At 43.8% G+C, this 21,319-nt stretch overlaps 1 long non-coding RNA gene across 1 annotated transcript in view; it reads left to right on the plus strand.

Moving 5' to 3' along the window:
• LOC117346399 overlaps positions 1–21,319 on the plus strand; it is a 49,083-nt gene that overhangs the window by 965 nt on the left and 26,799 nt on the right. The window lies entirely within an intron of this gene.

Raw genomic sequence — 21,319 nt, forward strand, 5'->3', positions numbered from 1 at the left:
GCTCGCCCACCAAAAAGGAAAACTAAGGTGATCCCAGTTCTTCCAGTTGCGAGTAATCATTTGCATGGCTATCCCAGTCATAATAAGGAAAAGCCGGCATTTATAGTGGTCCATGTGGGGCTTAATATGCAATAACGTTCCGCAAACGTCAATGGAATTGATGCCTCCAGTATGGTATTAATCTGTCCCCATATTGACTTCCAAAAGTTAAGTATCAAAGGACAATAGAACAGCAGATGATCCAGTGTCCCTACATCAAGATGACAGTGCCAGCAACTATTAGATTTCTGTTTTGAAAAGGTGCAGACCCCAGGGTTTGGGGAATCAAATGTATGAAAGGCGGCTAGAGGGTTGATCCCTTTGCATGGGGAACTCTGAGTAATGTATTACATTGAGTTAAATGTGTGGAATTGGGTAACTGGAAAAAAATGGTTTTCTGTGCATTATCGTTTGCAATATTATAAAGTATGTTTTAATTTTTTATCATTTAGGAGATAATTCTATAAAGTTAGCGCTAATATTTGCCTACCACATTTGCATATAAATATTTAGAATACCAACACATGCATTGTCACTTAAAACTGAAGGTGAATACTAATTCCTAATGATAGGGCACATATTGGAGAAGAGGGTATCCACATAGGTGGAGGCTAGGCAAGACTCACATTTTACACATCAGCTCTATATGTAGTGTAAGTGCCCTCACCTAAGTACATATTTGCATATCCAACGGGTTACGTTAAGTGTTCTCTGAATGAAAGTGGTCACCTTGTGTTCTTGCATAGAATAAGCTCCTACCAGATGCCCTTTAGAACAGCCTTCTTAAAGGTCTACTCCGCTAGCAGTTTTTAGCACAGAGAGCCGCGCTGAATGGCCCGCGCTGCTCCCGACGCTCATAGGAACTCTATGAAGAAGAATCGAAACGCGTTGGTAGGGAGCAGTGCAACAACACAATTAAGCTAAGTTTAAAAAATGAACTGTTAGAAATGAATTTTGACGAATTGATGAAACTAATAATGAATTCTGCAAGAAAAGATTAAGAAGAATAAGTTCAAATGAATTAACAAGGAAAATAAGAAAAGTGGAGGGGCATAATCAAAAGGGACGTCTAAGTCCGTTTACATCCAACTCGCAAGTCATCCAAAGTAAAAAAAACAGCCTTTCGAAAAATACGTCCAAATTTTTTTACTTTCGAAAATCATCTAATTATATGTCCTGCCAATCTCTAAATCGTCCAGTGGCATTTAGAAGGCCTAGGTCATTTAGAAATACATCCAAAACCCGTTTTTAGTATCGGCACTTGGACGTTTTTGAGAAATGTTCGTCCAAGTGCTGACTTAGGCCGGTTTTTGGACGTTTTTCTCTTTCGATTATGAGCCCCATAGTGTTCAATATTTAAAGTATTTATATTCTTTAACTATTTAATATAAAAACTATTATTTGCAGCAGTTAAGAAATGCACAGGGTGAGATCGGTGAGGAGTGCTGCTATGCTGAGATTTACGAACCAGGGTAGCGTTCTGAGACTCCCCAGTGTTAAAATCTTCTTAACTATTGGCTTGCAAACTTGACTTTATATGGCAAGAGGGTTTTTATTGAACAGTACAAGATCACAAGGAGCAGTGCTAGGTCTGAATGCACAACCTCAGGGGTGCTGAGGCAGCAGCCTTTTTTTTTTCACCTCAAAATTAGCCATCTTTCCAAAAATGTGTTTACATTCTGTAGGCTAATATATGTATGTACCACTAGAGGGCACTATAATTCTTTCTTAAAATCTTTATTCCAGCTTGTTGCAATCATATTCTGTGTATCAGCCTTAAGCTTTTAAAAGTACGACATAAGAATTATATGAACATCCTGTACTGACAATAAGGACGAAGGGATTTTGAATTTACCTCATGCCTTTTTTGGTTGTAGCTCAAGGTCAGTTTATTCGGCTATAGTGGGCATTTTCCTGTCCCTGGAGGGCTTAGAAACATAGAAAGATGACGGCAGAAAAGGGCTATAGCCCATCAAGTCTGCCCACTCTACTGACCCACCCTATTAAGTCAGATTGCTAATGACCTAGTTCCTTAACTCGACCCTCGTAGGGATCCCACGTGGATGTCCCATTTATGCTTAAAGTCGAGCACACTGGTGGCCTCGATCACCTGCACTGGAAGTTTTTTCCATTGATCTACCATCCTTTCTGTGAAGAAATACTTCCTGGTGTCACCATTGAATTTCCCTCCTCTGAGTTTGAGTGGGTGCCCTCTTGTGACCGAGGGTCCTTTGGGAAGGAAGATGTCGTCTTCCACCTCGACACGTCCTGTGACGTACTTAAACGTCTCAATCATGTCCCCCCCTTTCAATCGTACTTGAGGAAATAGGAGGTTAAATAGAGTGGATTATTGCAATTCTCTTTATTTGGGAGTTACTAAAGTGAAGATGAGGGCACTGCAGATGTTAGTTAATTCTGCAGCAAGATTGATTACTGGGGTTTCAAGAATGACTCATATAACCCCAGTGTTGAAACAACTGCACCGGTTACCTATGTAGCAGAGAGTACAGTTTAAGTTCTCTCAGTCATACAGCAAACCTTATATCACATTTCCCCAAGGGCACTAAAGGAGTTGTTTTTTAAAATCTATCAACCCAGAAAATGTTTGAGATCTTAAAATAGCATGAAGTTGAATTTGGAGGGTAAGATGTTAGTTTCTCATGTTAAGATTGGGGCAAAAATGCTGTCTGTAGCAGGTGCCAAGCTTTGGAATGCACTGCCTGGTATTCTGCGATTTTGAGATGGGAGACTGAATTTTAAGAAAATGTTGAAAACACAATTACAGTAAAACCTTGGATTGCAAGTAACTTGGTTTGCAAGTGTTTTGCAAGACAAGCAAAACATTTTATTCAATTTTAACTTGATATACAAGCAATGTCTTGCAATACAAGTACATACAGTATACACACATCACAACTGAGCCGATGGTTCTTCTCTCTGACACTGAAAGAGTGTAGTGACTATTCTAAACAAGCAAAGTCTTGCAGTACGAGTACATGCAGTATACAGGCTGTCACATCATCACTACTGAGCCGATGGTTCTTCTCTCTCTGATGCTGCAGGAGAATAGTGACTGTTCTAAATGAGCAAGGTCTTGCAATACGAGTACGTATAGTATTTTGTATTAAAGTTTTGGGGTTGTGGAACAAATTGTCTGAGTTTCCATTATTTCCTTTGGGCAAATTCGTTTTGATATACGAGTGCTTTGGATTACAAGCATGCTTCTGGAATAAATTATGCTCGCAAACCAAGGTTTTAAAGTATTTGTTAATGCCTTCATGTGCTAATGCTATTTGCTGCTGAAGCCTTACCGTCCTGTAAATGTTTTTATGGGATTTGTCTTTTCATCTTGTTGGATGAATTTGAAAAAAGGTTTTTAATAATGCGACTGTTAATGTTTTATTGTGTTTGTTCTGTCAAAACATGTTTTAGTATTTATAATATGTATGCATGTAATTTTGTAAACCGCATAGTATTTATGCGGTATTTAAATTTTTAAATACATAAATAGCGTGTCCAAGACCACAAGGAGTAGCAGTGGGATTTGAAGCAGGCTCTGCTGGTTCTTGGCCCACTGCTCTCACCGTTAGGCTACTTCTCCTCTTAATGGTACTCACTAAGGTCAAACATATCCAGTTGCCATCCTGTCATCCCTTCCTCATCTTTTCCCCTTGGTACATTAGTTAGATTGTGAGCCTGCCGGGACAGACAGGGAAAATGCTTGAGTATCTGAATAAATTCATGTAAACCGTTCTGAGCTCTCCTGGGAGAACGGTATAGAAAATGGAATAAATAAATATTGTGAAAAGTTTCAGCTTCTGATAACCAGAGCTGGTATTGTGATGTCATAATGCCTCATTCTACCAATGCCTAAGAGCCAACCTTAATGAACCAAGGACCTTGGTCAGTGATGTCACAATGACTTGATTGCCCTTTACTTGGCTCACTTTTACTTCATTCTAGAGTAGGGTAGTGGCTAAAGCTACAGCCTCAGCACCTTGAGATTGACTACTCCTTGTGACCCTGGGCAAGTCACTTAATCCCTCCCATTGCCCCAGGTACATTAGTTAAATTGTGAGCCTGCCGGGACAGACAGGGAAAATGCTTGAGTATCTGAATAAATTCATGTAAACCGTTCTGAGCTCCCCTGGGAGAACGGTATAGAAAATTAAATAAATAAATAAATGCAAGGGGCTGTTACTAAACGGAATGCCTTCTGGAGTAAATGAGATCCAAGCTCTAGCAATATAGGATTTTAATTATTCCTGACTCTTTTGAGTCCCAGCATACTCAGGTTGCACAGAAGCGCCATCTATTTGTCAATCAGCTGTATTGCTCAAGTCCAATCAGGAGGTCAAAAATACCTGCATTGGCAAGTTCAGCTGAAGGTTGAAGGTTCAATCAAGGCCAAGAAGATCTGATCATAGAATGAAGACCAAGGTCCTTGGTTCATTAAGGCTTTTCTCTCATGAAAAAACAGGCCATAAGTGTATTTGCTAGCTAAAAGTGACCATCGCACACTGTTCATTTCAGTAATTATTTAATGTAACAGTCTCAAGGAGTTGGTTTTAGTTGTGGTAGCCACTTTCTAGAATGACAGACCGTATGTCAGTATCAGAGAATGGCACGGGGACAAATTTTTCCCCGTCCCTGCGGGAACTCATTTTCCTGACCCGTCAAGTTATTTTTCTGTGCCTGCCCCATTCCTGCAAGCTCTGTCCTCACCTGCACAAGCCTCAAACACTTTAAAATCATAAGTAGCAGCATTCTAGAGCTCAGATTGTGATGTCATAATGCCTCATTCCACCAATGCCTAAGCTCCGTCCTCATCTGCACAAGCCTCAAACAGTTTAAAATCCTAAGTAGCAACATTCTAGAGCTCAGATTGTGATGTCATAATGCCTCATTCCACCAATGCCTAAGCTCCGTCCTCATCTGCACAAGCCTCAAACACTTTAAAATCGTAAGCAGCAACATTCTAGAGCTCAGATTGTGATGTCATAATGCCTCATTCCACCAATGCCTAAGCTCCGTCCTCATCTGCACAAGCCTCAAACCCTTTAAAATCCTAAGTGTTTGAGGCTTGTGCTGTTAATGCAGAGCTTACGGGAATAGAGTAGGGACAGGGACAATGGCAAAACTCATGGGGTCGGGATGGGGAAATTGAGATCCTGTGGGGACAAATTTTTCCCCATGTCATTCTCTATATATACAGTAGAGAAGAAGGGTATATATTCTTATCTTATTTGATGAATGATTTCCCAGGGAGGATTATTTATTTATTTAATTCATTTTCTATCCCATTTTCCCCAAAGAGCTCAGAATGGATTACAGGTAAACATACATAATATACAGTTAACAGGTTACAATTTGCCATAGTTTTTCTTACAGTGCAAGTTTTTTTTTTTGGTTTTTTTTTTTTAATATACAGTAACGTCTTTATCCTAACGACACACACTAGGGATCTGATCCTTATATATATAATGCACAGTTTACAGATTAATTTTCCATAGTTACAGTGGAAGATTTTTCACGTTTTTGTCTTAACGTGACACCTCCCGGGAACTTGTACCAATATACTTTCTTTGTAATCCATCGATCATGGGCGGGGGAGTTAGGTGAAGAGGTGTGCTTTCATTGCTTTTCTAAAGTTGAGGGATCTGGTCTGCGGGAACAGTCGATTCCAGTGGCTCAGAATGAAGTTTCAGGTTTTATTAAAAAATTAGATTAATATCAAATTATAAAACAAATGATCTAAATTATTATATTATATGATATATATTATATTTGAATATAAGTTTTGGGAGGGTGGGGTGGGACATAATCTTTTTCTTGAGAAATTGTAGAGCTTCAAGTGATGTTGTATATTAAATGATGATTTTATTGTACACTTGTTGAAAGATTTAAAATGAATAAAGATTTATAAAAAAAAGAAATAAATTAGATTAATCGCCTAAACAAAGTTTCAAGGCGATGAACAATAAAATACAATCAATGGGAGTAGGAACGTCATTTGGTAGTTTGCAGTTGAAGAGCCCGACCAGGGGGCGTTTTGAGGTGTATTTCATTCTGGGAGCGGAGGGACCTGTTTCGGCATGTACTGAGGAAGCTTTGCCGTCACATAGTCCGGTGACATGTCGTATAATGAGAGATGAGAGGAGAGATAAAGTGGAATTTTAACTGTATGCGGAAATGAATAGGAAGAAGACGTATGAGGAGAGACTGGAAGCCCTGAATATGTATACCCTAGAGCACAGGTGTCAAAGTCGGTCCTCGAGGGCCAGAATCCAGTCGGGTTTTCAGGATTTCCCCAATGAATCTGCATGAGATCTATGTGCATGCACTGCTTTCAATGCATATTCATTGGGGAAATCCAGAAAACCCGACTGGATTCCGGCCCTCGAGGAGGGACTTTGACACCCCTGCCCTAGAGGAAAGGAGAGACAGGGGAGATATGATTCAGACGTTCAAATACTTGAAGGGTATTAACGTAGAACAAAATCTTTTCCAGAGAAAGGAAAATGGTAAAACCAGAGGACATAATTTGAGGTTGAGGGGTGGTAGATTCAGGGGCAATGTTAGGAAATTCTACTTTACGGAGAGGGTGGTGGATGCCTGGAATGCGCTCCCGAGAGAGGTGGTGGAGAGTAAAACTGTGACTGAGTTCAAAGAAGCGTGGGATGAACACAGAAGATTTAGAATCAGAAAATAATATTAAATATTGAACTAGGCCAGTTACTGGGCAGACTTGCACGGTCTGTGTCGGTGTATGGCCGTTTGGTGGGGGATGGGCTGGGGAGGGCTTCAATGGCTGGGAGGGTGTAGATGGGCTGGAGTAAGTCTTAACAGAGATTTCGGCAGTTGGAACCCAAGCACAGTACCGGGTAAAGCTTTGGATTCTCGCCCAGAAATAGCTAAGAAGAAAAAATTAAAAAAAAAAAAAATTTAAATTGAATCAGATTGGGCAGACTGGATGGACTATTCGGGTCTTTATCTGCCGTCATCTACTATGTTACTATGTTAGGAAGCCAATGAAGTGACTTGAGGAGAGGGGTGATGGAGCATAGTGACAGTGGCGGCATGTAAGTCATGCAGCAGAACTTTGAACGGATTGAAGGGGAGAGAGGTAGTTTAGTGGAAGACCTGTGAGAAGCAAGTTGCGGTAATCTAGGTGAGAGGTGATAAGAGTATGGATAAAATATGTAAACCACTTGATTGTGTTGACAGAAAAGCAATATATTGAATCCCTTTTCTTAACTGGGAGCATCAGAGTGCTGGTATGTGGTTCCAAGCTCCTGGGAGGTCATTATTAAAGGGGCAGATGCCTATAAAAGATATGCAGATCCCCCTCCCCCTATCAAAATCTCTGAATTCTGCTAGAAGAGGATCTTCATTCCCCAATCACCCCACTGATTCTTATCTCCCCACCACTACCACCACACACACTCAAGAATCCCCTCATAGATCCCCCAAGCCTACTTGAAGAATTACCTGGTAGTACAGAGTGAAAGTGATTCACAGTCATTTCTGCCCACCCCTGCTGGGTTTAAAATAGCTCCAGTCAAGCCCTAGTCGTAGTCTGATTTAACCAGTGCCATTTTTAATCTAGTTCCTGAGTGGCAGGAGTGATGGGGCATTGACTAAACTAAACAAACGACGCAGTTCTAGACTAAACTAAACAGTTTAGTCTAGAACTAAACAGTTCTAGATTAAACTAAACAAACGACACAGTTCTAGATAAAATACCTCCATTTTGCTGAATTTAAAAAAAGAGTGGAGGAAAAGACTTCAGAAGTTATGCAACTCTTTTAACCCCTATGTGCCCAGTGGACTAGATTCAGAAAATGGCACCCAAATTTGGGTGCTGAAAAAAAGTGTGCGCTGAGCACTATTCTATAAATGGTGCTCCGAGATGGGCACCATTTATAGCAGTGTATCGCAAACCGTGTGCCTCCTGAGATTTCAGGTGTGCCGCGGTACACTGGGGAAGAGGAGAGGTGCCGGCTGATTGCGAAGAGAGACATTTCCTGTAAGCAATCTCCCGACGCCGGCACCTCTTCTCTCTGCCGGCTCTTCTCTCCAGTGCAGGTCTCTCAGCACAAGGCCCATTTGAAGGGCCTTTGCACATGCACTGATGTCGGCGTGCTGATGCCCGTCAGCGCACTTCCAGGTGTCTTGAGTCGGGGACACTAGGTTTAGAGTGCCCCGACTCAAAAAAAGTTTGCCAAACACTGATTTATAGAATAGCACATGGCGCTGTGATCTGCAGCCAGCTTTGGGTGCGAGGATTTACCTGGTGTAAAGCCTCACATGTAAACTAGGCGTGGATCCCCCTAAAATGTATGATACTGTGTCCATCTTCAGTGAACCCCCATGACCTGCTCATGCCCCTCCCATGGCCACACCCTCTTTTCAGCTGCACGCTTCAAATTTGCATATACGGCTTTACAGGAAAGCACTTAGCAAGACGAGCACACAGATCCTAATTGGAACCGATTAACTGCGATAATTGGTTGTTAGCACCTAATTATTGCTAGTTATCGGCTTGTTGCTCTATTCCAGAAATTTCAGCAGGAATATAGGGCCAACTCTCAGCCTGCCTCTCTGACATTGTTGCCTGGCTGTCTCACCGCCATCTAACATTGAACACACCTCCCTAAATCCACTTCTCCTCTTCCCCCCATTCTCTGTTTCTGTGGAGAATACTCTCATCCTTCCTGTCTCATCAGCTCGCAATCAAGGGGTAAACTTTGACTCCTCTCTCTCTGCACAAATTGAACAAACTGCTAAAACCCGTTGTTTCTTCCTTCTTAATATCAACAAAACCTGCCCCTTCCTTTCTAAGCACACTACCAGAACCCTTATCCAGACTACTCCTTCTCACATGTCTTCCACGAAAACATCACTCTATCCAAAATTCTGCTGCATGACCTATTTTCCACCAGCGTAGCTGCACTCACATTAGCCCTCCCCTCAAGTCGCTTCATTGTCTCCTTGCCCATTTCTGAACACCGTTCAAACACCTCTTATTGACTTCCAAGTGCATTCATACAGCTTCTCAGTATCTCTCCTCTCTTACCTCTTCCTACCCTCCTCCCTGGGAGCTCCGTTCATCAGGTCTTTCTTATCCTGTCAATTCTAGACTAGTTCCTTCTATCTTTCTGCACTATGGGGGTCCTTATATTAAGGTATGTTAAATGATTTAGTGTGCGCTAAATGCTAAGACATCCATTATATTCCTACAGGCATCTTAGCATTTAGCATGCACTAATCTTAAGCGCGTGCTGAATCGGTTAGTTCACCGTAATAAAAGGACCCCTATATGCCTAGAATAGAATTCCCGTAATCAATCCCCTAATCCCTTGTTTGTCCTGTTTGTTTTGATTTGATTGCAAACAGGGGACTGTCTCTTACGTGTTGTAGTGTACAGCTCTGTGTACGTCTATTAGCGCTAAAAAAAAAAAAATGATTAGTAGTCGTACTAGTAGTAAATGATTTATTTTGCTAAGTGGAGGCAAGATACAGTGGTATGAGGAAGTGCAGGCCCACTCAGCTTCTCCTTTACTCAGTTCCTGCCTTGGAACCTTAGATGGATTCCTGTCTTGCCCACATGGAGCAAGAGCCCTGAAAGAGAAGGGATTGCTGTAGTTAGTTTTCCAACTGTTCATCAAACCATTATGGAGGTTTAAATGTGTCAGAATTGCTCCTTGGGGAAATGAGGGAAGTTTTGCAGCTGCAGTTGTTCTCATGCCTGGGTTTAGGCCAAAGTAAACATGTTCTTTTCTGAGTTCTGCCACAGGTCTGGAGGTGACTAGGGCACATGCATATATTTTAGTGGGTGGTGCAAGGAGCCTTCATGATGATTCCATTTCCTGCATTCCCTGAATAAATTGTATTAAGCGATAATTTTGTAAAATATCTACTTAATTTGATTTTAATACTAATCTGTTTAGGCTTTTTTTTATTCTGTTCCCTCCCTAGAAGCCAAAAGATTTTTAGGTGAATTGAGCCTTATGGAAATAAAAGAATTTAAGCATAAATCAAAAACAACTCAATATTGTGTAACTTAATGACAACATCCAAAACCATCCATTGTTTCATCTTTCCAATCATTTAGGGCTCCTTTTACAAAGCCGTGGTAGCAGATGCTGCGGCGGTGGTAGTCGCTCTGACGCCCATAGGGATTTAATGGGCGTTAGAGCTTTTGCCGTGAGGAAGCCGCTACCATGGCTTTGTCAAAGGGGGGGGGGGCAGGGGTGTTAGTCTTTTTTTCCCCTCCAATCCTTAATTACAAAATGTTGCTTTAATTGCGTCTCATGCTTTCATGTAAGTTTTCTGGTATTTAATGTTTTCCTTCTGGTCTTTCCAAAAGGATGTTGTCATATTTCTGTTCTACAGCAGTCAGTCAAATAAAGGTCAAAAGAACTCATTCCTCCTAGTAAAACTTGATACATCCACATTAATATAAAATAAATACCTGTTTAAAATTCTTCATTTCTTCTGGTTATTACTGGTGGAGTTTTACTTTATAGGAATGACCTTTATGATAAAATTCTCAGTAAAAGTGATAAACAGAACTGGGGTCTCCCTAAAAAATAAATTGACAAATTCTGACAAAACTTTTATAGAGATGATCTACATAATCATTGGCTTTTAGAGGTTTGAACTGCAACTTTGAAATAAACATTTACGCCGTGGAAGTATTTCTTCCAAAGTATAAACATTCAAATCATTAAGTCTATCTCAATATGCATTATGATGAAGACCAGTGACCATTTTAGTAACTGCCCTCTAAACCATCCACATCATCCACTATCTCCTCTTCACCCTAAGAGATCCCACATGCCTGTCCCACGCTTTCTTGAACTCAGACACAGTCTTTGTCTCCACAACCTCTACTGGGAGACTGTTCCACGCATCTTCCACCCTTTTTGTGAAAAAGTATTTCCTTAGATTACTCCTGAGTCTGTCACTTCTTAACTTCATCGTCCAGGCCGCTAAATTGTCTATCTTTATACCCCATTCTCATCCAAAAATTCATCCTAGTCAAAAACGCCTAGAACAAGACCCTTTGGACATGGGAGGGGCCAGCAAAGTGATGGACTGGACGCCCAGACATGGCAACACATTTGTGAGGCACCTTACAGAGAACTGCTGCAAACTTCACAAAAAGGGTGCCACATAAACATCTCACCAGAACTCCCTTATACATGGTGAGCCCCCCCCCCCCCCAAACCTACTGGATCCACCTGTCTACAACCCCAGTAGCCCCAGACTACTTAAGCCACTTCAGTGCTGCTCTACTAGGGTTTCCTATGCCAGGTGCTGATGTTCTGGAGGCAGGTATGTATGTTTTTATTATGATTTTTATGGTGTTGAGGTGGGGTCAGTGATCACTGGGGCAGTGTGTGTGGGGGGTCTGTAGTTTGTGTCTGCAGTGGTTTTCTGGCACTTTGGATAACTTCTGGGCCCTTAGACCTGTTTTTACATCGCCTAAGTCACAATGTACAAGTTCCATCTAAGCAGTCTCATTAAAATTTCGGTTATACTTGCTGTCCGACTAAGTCTAGCTCAGCCCACATCCCACCCAAATCCTGCCCTCACCACTCCTCCTAAAACACCCCTTTCAGCTCTGGGCATACAGCAGCACTGAAAAGGCCTAAGCTGTTTTTAGATACATCTAAAACCCATCGGCACTTGGACGACTTGTCCTTTTGATCATCCACGGCCGATTTAGGCGGGATTTTAAGTTCAAATATTTTTATTGAGAAAAATTTTATAACAAACATTCAGACAGTAGAATACATATTTCAAAGTATTTCTATGTAATAATTTCTAACTTAAGCAAGGGATACATGTATGTCTTAAACAAAAAACCCTATCCCACCCCTTCCCCCTCATACAGAGTGTAGCATCATACATCATACATACTCATTCATACACATACACACCATTCATCCTTAACATTTAGTCCTTGTTATTTTCCATATATTTTTTTAACCGATAGCCAAACTTTATCAAATTCTGCTTTTTTACCTCTTTTTTTCCATAATAGTTACTTCATACTTCTCAATTAGACAAACTGAGTTCCACCAGAATTGAAATGACAATGAAGATGAGTCCTTCCATATTTTTAAAATAGATAGAATGGCCACAGCTGTCAAAATAGCTAATAACATTATATTGCTCTTACTTATATCAACAGAATCATCTAGCATATTAAATATAGCTCCTGCATATGTTAAAGATATAGTTATAGATAACAATATTTGAACATGACTCCAAATCTGATTCCAAAATGTCTGCACCATTGGACAAAAAAGCATATGATCCAATGTTCCCTTTTCATTCTTGCATGACCAGCACAAAGGAGAATTTTCAGTAGTTTTGCTGAGCTTAACAGGGGTACAATTAACCCGTCTTGCCATAAAATATAATGATTGTTTCATTGAGGCCAATTGACAGCATCTGATACATTCAAGTAATATAATATTCCATAGTTCATCAGATATTTCCACACTCAATTCACAAGCCCATATATCTTTTAGTCCATTCATTCTTCGCTTTTGTTGTTCCTTTTGGACTAAAACTTTGTACCAATTTGTTGCTTCATGTCCTAGGCTCATAATTCTTTCATACTGTGACAGAATACTTGGCTTGGATGATTTTAGTGAAATCTTGAAGGAACCAATTATATGCCGAAGTTGTAACCATTTGAAGCTATGTGTGAATTTAATTTGATGATTGTCCCGTAGTTCTGAAAAAGACTTGAGCTTATCTGATATCAAATTGGCTGGCGGACAGGAAGCAGAGGGTAGGAGTAAAGGGACACTACTCTGACTGGAAAGGGGTCTCGAGTGGTGTCCCACAGGGGTCAGTGCTGGGACCGCTGCTGTTCAATATATTCATTAATGATCTGGAAATAGGGACGAAGTGTGAAGTTATCAAATTCGCGGACGACACAAAACTCTCCAGCAGGGTCAGAACTGTTGAGGAATGCAAAGAACTGCAGAGCAACCTGAACAAACCGAGTGAGTGGGCAAAAAGATGGCAGATGAGCTTCAATGTGGAGAAATGTAAGGTCTTGCACATAGGGAAAGGGAACCCCATGTACGATACGATGGGAGGGAGGGTACTGGGGGAAGGCAACCTTGAAAAAGACCTGGGGGTATTGGTGGATAAAACAATGAAGCCGGCGGCACAATGTGCATTGGCCTCAAAGAAAGCGAACAGAATGTTGGGCATTATCAAAAAAGGTATCACTTCCAGAACAAAGGAAGTTATCCTGCCACTTTATCGAGCAATGGTGCGCCCACATCTGGAATACTGCGTCCAATACTGGTTGCCGTACCTTAAGAAGGATATGGCGATACTCGAGAGGGTCCAGAGGAGAGCAACAAGGATGATAAAGGGCATAGAGAACCTTTCATATGCTGAAAGGTTGGACAAGCTGGGGCTCTTTACCCTGGAAAAGCGGAGACTTAGAGGGGACATGCTAGAGACTTATAAAATGATGAAAGGCATAGAGAAGGTGGAGAGGGACATATTCTTAAAAACAAGAGGTCATTCAGAAAAACTGAGAGGAGACAGATTCAAAACGAATACAAGGAAGTTCTTCTTCACTCAGAGGGTGGTGGACACCTGGAACGCGCTTCCAGGAGAGGTGATAGGACAGAGTACAATACTGGGGTTCAAAAAGGGACTGGATGACTTCCTGGAACAGAAGGGGATTGCAGGGTACAGACAGAGGGTTACTTTACAGGATATTAAATGAATAGGGTATGAACGTTTTAGGTTAGAAGCACTTACAGGTCATGGACCTGGGGGGCCGCCGCGGGAGCGGTCTGCCGGGCACAATGGACCCCTGGTCTGACCCAGCAGGGGCAATGCTTATGTTCTTATATTCATCTTCAATTGTGTAGATGCCCAGCTTCATCCACTCTTTCCACATTAGTTGTTTACCATCAGTACGAATGTTTTTATTTCCCCATAATGGACATCTATGCATACTTCCCACAGGAATGCTCATTTGTCGATCCAATTCGATGAGTGCTTTTTGAGTGGAACTTATAATAGGATTTGATTTCAAATGCTCTGGTAATTCAATTCCTATTGCATCCTGCGGACGGAGCGAATAAAACATGTTCTGTTCAAGAAAGTACCAGCTTGGCAAACTGAACTGCTCCGGCATTAGCCAATACATGGCCTGTCTGGTAGTCCTACACTGGACACCTCTGCAGCTAGGCTTTCTGATTCTGGCCAGGTTTGTTCTACATGGCTGGATGATCCATCACTCACTCTGGTCACCCACATACCTTTCTATCAGCTTGTCTCTCTCTGGTCTTGCTCTTCCAGCTGCGACTAATATTTCATCTCCACAGAGACAGATAAAAATTTAAATGTTCATTAAAATGTGTGGGGCCAGGGATTTTAACATGGCTATCAGTTTTTCACTACAACACGTTTAAGCACTGGTACTTTATGTTCATCTGTGGTTATTGACAATATATTCCATCAGCTACCTGAGATAAGTAATTTTACCGTATCAATTATTTAAAGCATTAAGCGGATGGTTTTGGGACTGTAAAGACGATGATGGTCCCAATAATAGCCACAGTTTGGTGTTACCGCTAAACAGATGGTTATAAGGTCTGAGCACTTTTACAAACACAATTTTATTATTTTATTGTTATAAAATTATTTAGAGCTGTGATTTAGAAATTGTGATTTGATTAAGTCATCACAGATTACAATCAGTTGTCTCCCTAGAAGTTTGAAACATTAAAATGTGTGGACATTTCATTTGGGGAAAATTAATCTTGATTATTGCAAGTCTCTGTTTCCTGCATACATGGGAATCATGAACTGTATTAAGACAAAGCAAATGTTTTCCTCTATGAATGTCCCTTCCTCCATGTGTTTAAAAATCAAATCAGAATACAAACAGTAAGGGATTGAAAATGTTTTAATTAACAACAGATGTTAGGAATTACCATTTTAATGTAAAGGATCATAGAACAATGTACTGGATACAGTTGTTCATGATGAGACACAAGAGAACATTCCAGAAACAGCTTGCCGGTATCCCTGGACTGTTAAGAAATGTGTGACACTAGAATTGAATGCCCATGAATTATTTTTGCAATATTACCAAGTAGTAATATGACATAACCTTACATAAGAACATAGAACATAAGCAGTGCCTCCGCCGGGTCAGACCATAGGTCCATCCCACCCAGCAGTCCGCTCCCGCGGTGGCCCGAACAGGTCACGGCCTGTCTGAGTCACCAGAAGGGGCCCCCTTGCCACCTTGGTTTCCCATTGAGTCCTATCTTCCCATCGAAGTCCTAACCCTCCGGTCTTGCACATGCACGACCTGGTTGGATTTCTATACTTATTACCTAGTTAGCTTTCTATACCTGTGTTACATCCCAGCACCTCTCTCAGTATCCCACGATCCCCCTATCCCTCAGGAATCCGTCCAATCCCTGTTTGAATCCTTGTACCGTACTCTGCCTGATCACTTCCTCCGGTAGCGCATTCCAAGTGTCCACGACCCTTTGTGTGAAAAAAAACTTCCTTGCATTTGTTCTGAACCTATCTCCCTTCAGTTTTTCCGAATGCCCCCTCGTGCCTGTTGACCCCTTCAGCCTGAAGAATCTGTCCCTATCCACCCTCTCTATGCCCCTCATGATCTTGAAGGTCTCTATCATATCTCCCCTGAGCCTCCTTTTTTCCAGAGAGAAGAGCCCCAGCCTATCCAACCTCTCGGTGTATGGGCAGTGTTCCAGCCCTCTGTTCCCACACAATGTGCTGTACATTTTAATTTAGTAGAATAATTGTAAAAATAGAGAATCCCAACTGAGTATAATAATTGCTAAATGAATAAGTCTGTTGAGGTAAGTCATGTTCTAGCCATCAAACCAAATAATTTGTAGATGCAGAGTAAAACTCTTCTACATCAATGATTAAGGGCTCCTTTTACGAAGGTGCACTAGCGTTTTTAGCACAGGCAACGGATTAGCACGCGCTGTAACGGCTAGCGCGTGCTATTCCGCACGTTAAGGCCCTAACGCGCCTTCATAAAAAGAGCCCTAAATATTTTGTTTTAAAATGAAAAAGATCTTTACATATTTATTAAGAGAAAATAGAAAACTGAATTGATGAGAAGTAATAAGGGAAATACAGTATGTTCCAACAGGAAATGCTTACTTCACTTTACTCACAAGTTTGTTTGGTACACCGAAAGTTGCGCACAGGGCAATGGCGTGACGACAATCCTGCACCGGACATTTGCGCGCCAGCACGCCCTGAGACCTGACCACTACACTTAAATTCAGGTGCTATCTAGTGTTAGGGGGCTGCGAAGACCCTTTTATTCCAGGACAAGCAGGCAGTATATTCTCTACATGTGGGTGACGTCACCGACGGAGCCCCCTAGCGGACGTTTTCGCAAGCAGACTTGCTTGAAGACCTTCAGGCTTGTGATTGGCCCGCGCATGCGCTCGTGCCCCTCTCACCCTGCCTAGGGCATGCGTCTCCTCAGCGTGTTCTCTGTTTTCCACGGAGCCAGAAGCACTGCTCCCTTGCTTTGCGCGATATCGTTGTCCCTCTTGCACCGTGGCTTGTTTAGTTAGTTTCTGTTGAGTCGCTGTGCTCACGTCTTTTATTTTCTTTATTTTTCATTTTTTTCAGTTCATATATTTTTGACCGGGTTCCCGGTCTTCTCCCGGCCGCCTGGCCTCACGGGGCCGCAGCCCTCTTTTTTCTTATATCCCGGCCTCGTTCCGGAGTTTTAAAAATGTACTAAGTGCAACCGGGTTATCTCCATCACCGATCCTCATCGTTGGTGTGTGAAATGCCTGGGTGAAGAGCACCGCATTGTGTCGTGTCCCTGTTGTGCGACTTTACAACCGCAGGCTCTTCGTCGACGGGTGGCCAAGATTCTCCAATTCTTTGGCCCCTTGGATCCTGCGGGACTGGCCTCTAGCTCGGCCTCAATACCCTCATTGGGCGCCTCGGCCTCAAAGTCCCCGTCGGCCTCAAAGGCTCCGGCCTCAGCTCTTCCTGCTACTCCGGCTTCGGGTAAGTCTCCTCTTCCCTCCTCAGGTATGCCAGCGAAGAAGCCTACCTCGGAGTCTCATATTAGCGCCGTTTCGTCGGCGTCTTCGAGACATCACTCTAAGCATACTTCCTCACTTAGGGAATACTCTTCCTCGAGGTCGCCCCCGAAGGAGTGCACTGCTGCACCTCCGACCCACCTACCTTTGGTCTCGGTGCCTATGTTCGAGGACATGCTTAAGGCTATTATTACCACACAGTTTTCCTCAGTAGTAAGCCAACTAGTCCCGACTTTGACACCTTTGACCTTGGTCTCAACTTAGTCGTGGTCTGACCAGCCTGAGTGTCCACTCGTCTCTCGAGGCTTCAGCCGTAAGACTCGTCAGATTTCCTCGAGCGAGTCTTCCTCCCTTGACTTTTCGGGGGTCCAGGCCGGGGGCCACTTTTTTTCCCGCTACTGTGGCGAGGCTCGCCTCTTCTAAACGGCCCCGGTCTTCCCCGCCCTGTCGGGGCAGGTCTCCGACCTCGAACCCGTCCAGACACATGCTTGTCCTCGAATTGGACTCTAATGTATGTTCCCCATCGAGGCGCTTGCCGGCTTCTAAAGGGACTGCTTCGAAACCAGTTGGGGATTTTTCCTATAACCCGCCTTCTCTGAGGCTTCCCCAGCGATTTCCTCGGACCATCTGGCTCGGGGCCTTTCCTCAACACCCCCTACACGCCTTAGTCGAACCTCATCGGTGTTCCGTTCACGGGACTCTGAGGCTCCAGCTTACTATTCCAGGGAAGTTTCTCCCTCTTTCTCGGCTGCACCCCGGTCTTGGTCAGAGTCTCCCCCGGAGGATGAATCTTCTTCTCAGACCTCCTCCTTTTCTCATTTCATCTCTGACCTGGGCAGAGCTTTGAACTTGGATCTTCAGGCCAACTCCCGCTTTACCCAGGAATACCTGGCGGAAATGGGAGTTGACAATACGCCTAGTGAGGCACTTCGCCTTCTGTTGCATCAGGTTCTCCGGCAGATGTTTCTCCGGAACCTGGAGACACCATATGCTGTCACGGCTATTCCCTCCAAGTTGGAGTCCTGTTACTGGATTATCCCAGTTAAAGGGTTTGAAAGTGCTCAGCTTTCCCACCAATCCTTGGTGTTTGAGTCTTCCTTGAAGAAGTCTAACCCCAGTCTCTCTTTATTGTAACTACAGTTTATCTATATTGTAACTACAGTTTCTCTATATTGTAAACCACTTCTCTTTATTGTAAACCGCCTAGAAGTCGCAAGATAGTTGGCGGTATATAAAATAAAGTTATTATTATTATTATTACGCTGCCGTCCTTCCGAGCAGGGAGGGCCGTACGATGGACAAATTTGGTCGCCGCCTTTATCAGAATTCGGTGATGGTGAACCGTGTCCTTAACTACAATTTCATCTTCACGTCCTACCTCCGGTTCTGTATCAATGCCCTCCGCTCATTCCGGGAGGTCGTGCCAGAGCCTTGGCGTCAGGAATTTCTTCTCCTCGAGAAGACCCTCTCCCAACTCCTCCTGTATATGTTTCAGGCCTCTTACAACGCCTTCAAATTGTCCTCGAGAGTTACAGCCTTTGCGATCGCCATGCGTCGCCTTGCTTGGCTCCAGATTATGGATATGGATCCAAATCTACAGGATCGCCTTGCCAATCTCCCTTGTGTGGGTCATGAGCTCTTCGGTGATTCCATCGAGGCGGCCATGAAGCGCCTCTCGGACAACGAGCAGTCCTTTGCGTCTCTGGTGAAACTTAAACCTAAGGCCCCTCCGGCTCGCCAATATAAAATTCCTCTCCGGAGGTATCCACAAAAATCCACTCCTGCTTTCTTCTGGCCTCCTTCAAAACGGCCCCTATAGCAGCAGCAACGTCAACCTACGACTCAGCTGCCGGCCCCGGTGAAGACCGGGCCGTCCTTTTGGCAATTCCAGTCTGAGCCTTCGGGCTCCCTTCCTCCTGGAGCCTTCCCCCCTCCCCATCGGGGGTCATCTCCATCATTTCTATACCCAGTGGGAGAGTCTTACCACCAACAGTTGGGTCCTGTCTATTATCCGGGAGGGGTACTCCCTCCACTTCAGTCGCGTACCCCCAGACCTACCTCCAAGAGAGTTTCCTTCTGCTCAGTCCCAGCTTCCTCTCCTTCTGCAGGAAGCTCGGGCCCTTCTTCGCCTTCGGGTAGTCGAGGAGGTTCCCCCGGATCAGTGGAACTCCGGATTTTATTCCCGGTATTTCTGGTATCTAAGAAGATGGGGGATCTGCGTCCAATCCTGGACCTCCATGCTCTGAACAAGTTTCTGGTCCGGAACAATTCAGATTGCTCACCCTTCCCACGTTGTATCCCCTCTTGAACGAGGGGGTTTGGCTGTGCTCACTGGACCTCAAGGATGCGTATACGCACATTCCGATACACACGGCCTCTCGCCGGTATTTGAGATTCCGGGTGGGGGATCTCCATCTCCAGTATCGTGTTCTTCCCTTCGGCATGGCGGCCTCTCTGAGGGTTTTCACGAAATGTCTGGTTGTGGTAGCTGCGGCCCTGCGCCTTCGCGGCCTGCAGGTGTTTCCCTACCTCGACGACTGGTTAATCAAAGCGTCCTCTCGCACAGAATCTCAGCTACGAGGTGAATTTTCCCAAGTCTCACCTCTTCCCGTCCCAGTCTCTCGAGTTTATCGGAGCGGTCCTGGACACAGTTCATCTCCGCTCGTTCTTGCCTCAGCCTCGTCAGGAGGCCCTTATCCATTTGTGCCGGAAGGTAGAAACATAGAAACATAGAAAGATGACGGCAGAAAAGGGCTATAGCCCATCAAGTCTGCCCACTCTACTGTCCCACCCCATTAAGTCAGAGTGCTGCTCGACCCACGTAGAGATCCCACTGGATGTCCCATTTATTCTTAAAGTCAAGCACGCTAGTGGCCTTGATCACCTGCACCGGTAGTTTGTTCCAGTGATCCACCACCCTTTCTGTAAAGAAATACTTCCTGGTGTCACCACCAAATCTCCCTCCTCTCAGTTTGAGCGGTTGCCCCCTGAGGGTCCCTTAGGAAAGAATATGTCGTTTTCCACCTCAACACAACCTGTGACGTACTTAAATGTCTCAATCATGTCACCCCTCTCCCTGCGCTCCTCTAGAGAGTAGAGCTGCAACTTGCCCAGTCTTTCCTCGTATGAGAGACCCTTGAGTCCAGAGACCATCCTAGTGGCCATTCGCTGGACTGACTCAGCTCGAAGTACATCTTTACGGTAATGTGGCCTCCAGAATTGCACACAGTACTCCAGATGAGGTCTCACCATGGTTCTGTACAGTGGCATTATGACTTCAGGTTTACGGCTGACGAAGCTTCTATTGATACATCCCATCATCCGCCTTGCCTTGGATGAGGCCTTCTCTACTTGTTTGGCAGCCTTCATGTCTGCACTGATGATTACTCCCAAGTCCCGTTCTTCTGAGGTCGTAGCTAGTGTTTCTCCATTCAAGGTGTATGTTCTGCATGGATTTCTGCTGCCGAGATGCATCACCTTACACTTCTTTGCATTGAAGCCCAGCTGCCATGTTGAGGACCAGTTTTCCAACTTGATCAGATCCTGCGCCATACCATCTGTGAGATCGCTTTCACCTACTATATTACACAGTTTGGCGGCGGCGGCAAACAACGCTACTTTTCCCTGAAGTCCTCGGGTCAAGTCCCTTATGAATATGTTAAAAAGGGATGGTCCCAGGACTGAGCCCTGCGGCACTCCGCTAGTCACCTCCGATGTCTTAGAGAGGGTGCCATTGACCACCACCCTCTGAAGTCTTCCACTCAGCCAATCATTGACCCATGCCGTTAGTTTCTCACCTAACCCCATCGATTTCATCTTGTTTAATAGTCTACGGTGTGGGACACTATCAAACGCTTTACTGAAATCCAAGTACACTATGTCCAGAGACTCTCCCGAGTCTAACTTTCCTGTCACCCAGTCAAAGAAGCTGATAAGATTGGATTGGCATGACCTGCCCCTAGTGAATCCATGTTGACAGGGATCCCTCAGATTCCCCTCATCCAATATTGTGTCTAATTTCCCTTTAAGTAGAGTTTCCATGAGTTTACACACTATTGATGTGAGACTTACTGGTCTGTAATTCGTTGCCTCCATTCTCAGGTGACCCATCTGCACTCAGCGCCGGCTCAGCTCATGATGGTCCTCCTGGATCACATGGC

This window comes from Geotrypetes seraphini, chromosome 12 (genome assembly GCF_902459505.1).
Source record: "Geotrypetes seraphini chromosome 12, aGeoSer1.1, whole genome shotgun sequence".
Taxonomy (NCBI): domain Eukaryota; kingdom Metazoa; phylum Chordata; class Amphibia; order Gymnophiona; family Dermophiidae; genus Geotrypetes; species Geotrypetes seraphini.